Source organism: Zingiber officinale, chromosome 4B (genome assembly GCF_018446385.1).
Source record: "Zingiber officinale cultivar Zhangliang chromosome 4B, Zo_v1.1, whole genome shotgun sequence".
Taxonomy (NCBI): Eukaryota; Viridiplantae; Streptophyta; class Magnoliopsida; order Zingiberales; family Zingiberaceae; genus Zingiber; species Zingiber officinale.
This window is the reverse complement of record NC_055993.1, coordinates 111,671,128-111,677,355: the sequence shown is the minus strand read 5'-3', so window position 1 is coordinate 111,677,355 and position 6,228 is coordinate 111,671,128. Positions and strand designations below refer to the sequence as shown.

Sequence of the window (6,228 nt, the reverse complement as noted above, 5' to 3'; positions counted from 1 at the left end):
GAGCAGGTATCGTGAACCTAGCTCTGATACCAAATAAATTGTCACGCCCCAGGTAGTCCCTGTCCGAAGAAATTTCGACAGCATCTCCCCTGTACGGCGGACAATATGAATCTCAGTATACATATATCTATACCTCGGCCACACTCGGCCGGAACAATACAATACAAATAAGAAACAAACCACGCAGTTTATATCAATATTTCACACAGATATAATATATGCTCAATCCACGCAGTTTAATAAGGAAGAACGATATAAAACCAACAAAGATATACGTACACATCATACTCCACTACAACGAAGAAAACAAATCCACGAAGTAGTGTGAAAATCTGCAGCGGAAAACAAAAGCAGCAAACCCAAAGGTTCGACATAAAGTCCACAATACAAACCCACAGTACAAGTATATAAGACGCAAAAGCAGAATAAATCCGACAAAGAAAATCCTCGCGCTAATGGGGCTAGCGACTGGAATATCTCCCGATGGCCTCAACCTGAAAAATAGTAACAACGGGGTGAGTTCAAAGAACTCAGCAGGTAATCCAATAGATATGTACAGCAACATATAACTACCAGTAATATCCTAAGGTACAGTCTCCTAAACCATAGGACCTACAGCAGTCTCTAACAGATATGCATAGCTGAATAAACTGTAATAACCAGAATAGCATAAAGTACAGTCTATAGCAAGAATAATAAGAAATGCATAACTGAAATAAACTGTACTCACCTGCGAGGCTTGTGCAACTGACTGTAAACATACACAGATAAAGATAGTCAGAGCAAAAGCATATAACCTGTATGCATGTCAATCATATGCAATCACCAAAATGCATCAATCATAATTAATGCAATCTGTGCACATGATGCAAATGACATGGTCACCCCTGACGCCAGTCAGAATCTCACACACAATGGTGAGACCGCGTGGGTAGGGCTGTGACACCGTGCACTCTGTCGTCACTACCCCTGAAGAGTGACCGAGTGGACGGGATGCACCGGAGTACACCTATCCTCCAACCTCAACTATAGGAGGGAGCGCGATGCTCTCATCTCCCGGTACGCAATGACGGGGAGGGACCCCGGTGTGCTACCACGCTGCCTATCACACTACCCATGAGTGGTGCCTCATGCGGCGCCGACCACCGAGATCTACACACCCTGTGTGCTGTGCCACTACCCATGCAATGGTCACGTGGTGTGCAGGTCAATGTAGCCGGCCGACGAGCTCAACAATAATGGAGTCGTCAATCGCCCAGCATGCAATCATGCGATATGGTGCATGCGGCTACAATATGACATACCTGAACAAATCCTCCTCCATATGTGTAGATGCCAAACAGATAAACACATATATAACAAGGATAATAAACAACATAAATCCAAAGACATCACATATAACAATGATGTAAGTATCATGAATCCAAGAGCATGTATCACACATGTAAAGCAACTAATCCAGTAGAGTAGAGCACTATAGATATGCATCTCTATGAACACAGATAAGCATAGCAAGAAAGAAAAACATGCTAGACTAAGGTATAGATGCTAATCGTAGCAACATGTATCAAGTATCAAATAACTAAACCAGGGAATATGCTAACTACCAATCGTTAATAATCGCCTACAGATATAGAATAAACTATAACCAGAGAAGAGAAAGATCTACCAATTACTAGTAAACATATATAAACTGCACATATCACTAGACAATATCAACAAGATAAGTCAAAGGGTACCCGCCTCAAATAGAAGGTACAATCCAAATCCGAAGTCGAGACGCCCGTCTCGAATCAGAGTCCTGTGTCAAACAACATATATATTTTATTTAGCTAAATTTAAATGAAATAGCTAAATAAAATTCTAAAAACTAAATTAGGGTAAAACCCTAATCACGTCATCATTATCCTTCCTAAACTAATCTAACAATTGATTAGGGTTTCTCCATTAGATTAGATACAGTCCAATATCCAACTAAACAATCACACTTAACTTAACTAAATCCAATGGTCGATTAGGATTAGTTACCTAATCCCTAATCACCCATTAGATTAGGAGATCCTATCAACACATAAACCTATTTCGTATAGTAATACAATTTAACCCTAAACCAATACCTTACGTATCAATTAATACAACCATAATCCACATCTAAGTAGCTCACAGGGAATAGAACTCACCTCACTGATCTGAAGCCTCTGCCGACAGCACAATGAGAGGAATTTCCTTGCTGGATCAAAGAAACCACAGCAACTCTGCTGAAATTCTTCCCCACTTCAACCGAAACCTCAATCACAGCAAGGAAGGAAACATCCCAGAACCGATCTGTGGGTTACAGCACGTAATTGGATCCGATCTCTCCTTCCTAGCTCAAAACCGAAAGAAGATATCACAATTCCAACAAGGATCAAAACAGAAACAAGCCCTAACCTCCAAGATCGCAACCAGAGAGGGAAAAGAAGGAACCAGTTGCTTACCTTCGAAACCCTAGGGCATTCAAGCCGGCAATCGGATCGGGGGAGAGAGGGTCGGCAGAAACGAGAAGAAAAATCGGGGAAGGGTTGAGCAGAGGAAATCAAGATGATCCTTGTCTCCTTGATTGATCTCCGGCAAGCTCCGCAGATAGATCTACACCGGCGATCGTCGGCGTCGACTCGTCCACGCTCGGCGTCGGTTCGTCCCCGTGAGAGTCTTCAGAAAGATTAGAGCGAGGAGGAGGAGGCTTCGGCTGGATCTGGGCTTACTAGGCGTCGATGCCGGCCGAAGGAGATCACCAGAGCTCCCGGCTTGCTTCGGCGTTGCCCGTCCGCGAGAGAACAGAGAGAGGAAGAGGAAGAGGGGAGATCGGGGAAGGCAAGTAGGGATCGGCGGTTTTGGGGGAAAGGAAATAAGGAAAAAGGAATTATATAAATAAACATTTCCTCATTTAAACGGGTATCCCAACTCGGCTTTATCCGTACCCGAAATTAATCCCCGCAAAACCCGTCGTACGAGCTCCGAAAAATTCCCAGAAAATTTCTAAAAATTCCGGAAAAATTTTATAAGGCTATTTCTGCAATAACCCTATTTATTTAAATTTTCTGAGATCTCACATCCTCCCCTACTAATAAAAATTTGGCCCCCAAATTTCGCTATAACTAACAGCAAACACTAAAATATAACCAAACCGTATAAATGCTGAAAAGAACCTCTAACCCACATACCTCAAGTAAAAAGATGGGGGTATCGAGCTCGGATCGTATCCTCCAGCGCCCACGTAGCCTCCTCGTCAGAATGATGCTGCCATCTGACTTTAACCAGTCGGACAGTCTTGAATCCACACCGGAACCTCCTCGTAAGTAACATCAGGCTGAATAGGAACAGATATATCCGACAGAACATGTGCCGGATCGGATACGTATCTCCTCAGCATAGATACATGGAATACATCATGAATGCCAACTAGAGATAGTGGTAGCGCCAGACGGTAAGCTACTGCTCCAATCCTCTCCAAGATCTGGAACGGTCCAATATATCGAGGAGATAGCTTACCTCGGAGACCAAATCTCTTCACCCCTTTCGTGGGTGAAACTCTAAGAAATACGTGATCACCAATGGAGAACTCCAGGGGTCTCCGTCTCTGATCAGCATAACTCTTCTGACGGTCCTGGGCCTCTGACATCCTCCGTCTGATAGTGCGAACCAGCTCTGCATCCTGCTGAGCTCTCTGAGGCCCTACCAACTGAGCCTCCCCAACCTCTTCCCAGAGGATGGGTGTCCGACAAGGCCAACCATACAACGCCTCAAACGGTGCCATCTGGATAGCCGAATGATAGCTGTTGTTGTAGGCGAACTCCACTTGCCTTCGAGGAGGCAAACCTGGAAGCTCGTCTGGAAATACGTCTGGATACTCTCGGACCACCGGAACGTCTGAGAGCTGAGAACTACTGCTGTCGTCAGTATTAATCAAAGATAATAGAAATCCCTGACATCCATGTGATAGCAGTTTCTGCGCCTGTATCGCAGAAATGGTCGATATCCCATCGTCTCTGATGCCAGTGAAATCCCAAGAGGGTTGGTTCGGAGGTCGAAACGTAACCACCCTCTTCTGGCAATCAACTGTGGCATGATAAGCAGACAGCCAATCCATACCCAGGATAATATCGAACTCGACCATCTCCAGTATTAACAAATCTACAGTGAGTATAATGCTACCAAATCTAACGGACCACCTCTGACCTCCTGAGTGACATCCAAGATATCACCAGATGGTAAGGAGACGGTCAGTCGTCGCGGTCTATGAGAAGGTAGTCTACTAATCTCTCTCATAAATGCACAAGATATAAAAGATTGTGAACTACTTGTATCAATTAGCATATCAGCAGAAAATGCATAAAGTAAAATCGTACCGCGGAAAACGGATCCGTCGGCCCGCTGTGCATCCTCTCGGGTGACCGCGTGAACTCGTCCAGTATCTGACGGTGGTAGAGGCGGTAGCACTACCAAAGGCTGCTGTGCCGGAGTCTGAGCCTGCCACTGAGTCGGTACTGGATACTGAGTCAGAGCTGGGGCTATGGGCTGCAGTATGTACTGAACTGGTGGCTGGGGCTGTAACTGATACTGCGTCGATGGCTGAATCAGATACTGAGGTCTAGAAATAGAACCCTGGGACTCCATCGGAATACTGGAATGCTCCTGACCGTACATGCCATATGCAGCTGCCGCAGGGGGGGCTGTCCTCTGCTGGCGATGCGAAGATTGGCCTTTCGGCCCCCCTCGCTGAGTAGCGGACTGATCAGCCTGTCCTCCCGAAACAGAACTCCCGGAGGCTACCTGTTGAGACTTCAGCGTACAGTCTCGTCTTATGTGTCCGGGCAGTTTGCAATGATAGCAAACTGACTGTCCCAAGGAGCACGCAGAGGTGATGTGATCTCGGGATCCGCATCTGGTGCAAAAAGAGTCACTAGTGGACTGTTTCCGGTTCTGCTGAGCAGACCGGGAACGTCCTGATCGTCCTGACTTCTGGTGTCGGCCAGATGACCCAGAAGTACTCTGATCCGTCTGAGTTCGACTGCTCTGCTGCTGTCTAGTAGTCTGTGGCTGCTGAATCTGTCCCGCAGTCCGATCAGTCTGCTTCCTCTTCTTGTCTGCATTCACTCTCTGATGAGTAGACTCAATCATGAGAGCTCTATCCAGTGTCTCGGTGTATGATGACGTACTAAAACCAGACATCTTCAGCTGAAGATGCCCGTCCAGTCCCTGGACAAACTGAAGCATACGAGATCTGTCATCGACCACTAACTCAGGACAGAATCTGGCCAACCGATTAAATTCAGCATTATACTCCATCACTGAGCGGTTATTCTGCCGCAGACTAAGAAAATCCTGCCGAAGAGTCATCTGATATGCTCGGGGAAAATACTGACTCTCGAATGCCTCCCTAAATCTCGTCCAGGTAATATGCTGATCGCCTATGATGGAGCGCTGTGTGTCCCACCAGATCTCTGCCCCATCTCGCAGGTGGTAAGCAGCTAGCTCGGCCTTCTCCCACTCGGAGCAGGCCATGTAAAAGAATGTCCGCTCCATAGTCTCAATCCAGGACTGAGCTATGCTCGGATCAGTCTCCCCGCAGAATAATGTGAATCGGCTCTTCGCCGACTCTGCTAAGGCTGGGATCCGTGCACGTGCTGTAACTATGTCAGTGGGCATCGCTGCAGCACTGGGCAAAACCACTGGGACTGCTCCTATAGGTAGTACTGATGGCGGAACTACTGAGTAGACATATGTAGGGGCCACTGAGGGTACGGTGGGTGGTACCGGGTAAGAAACAGCCGGTGCTGCCGGTACTGGTGCCGAATATGTAGTAATCGGTACATGTGTCTGCGGTGCCGAGTACGTGGTAGCAGGCACCGCTAGAGAGGGTGTCGGGTACTCTGCGGGTACAGCTGATGGGGGAGGTGCTGAATATGCCGACGGTGGTACCACTGGTGGTACAGTCGAGGTAGGTACCTCTGACGTCGGAACTATCGGGATCTGATACGCAGACGTACCCACAATGACCTGAGGAGTCTGCCCCTGGCGGACAGGCTCGGCTCTAGCAGACCTCTCTGAAGACTCTGTCTCAGGAGAATCTAACGGCCTCTTACGTGGCCGCCCACGTCTCGGTGCCGGTACACGTGTAGGTGGCATATCTGTAAAGAAATGTTACCCAGATATCACTACAGGTATAAGAACTGAAATTTTTCCTAA

At 47.0% G+C, this 6,228-nt stretch overlaps 1 long non-coding RNA gene across 1 annotated transcript; it reads right to left on the bottom strand.

Moving 5' to 3' along the window:
* Positions 1–1,744: 1,744 nt before the first annotated feature.
* LOC121977849 lies at positions 1,745–2,798 on the bottom strand. Its single transcript, XR_006111060.1, has 3 exons — positions 2,478–2,798; positions 2,181–2,365; positions 1,745–1,801 (listed from the first exon to the last, which is right to left on the bottom strand). It is a non-coding gene; the product is annotated as an uncharacterized LOC121977849 (long non-coding RNA).
* Between the last annotated feature and the right edge of the window lie 3,430 nt (positions 2,799–6,228).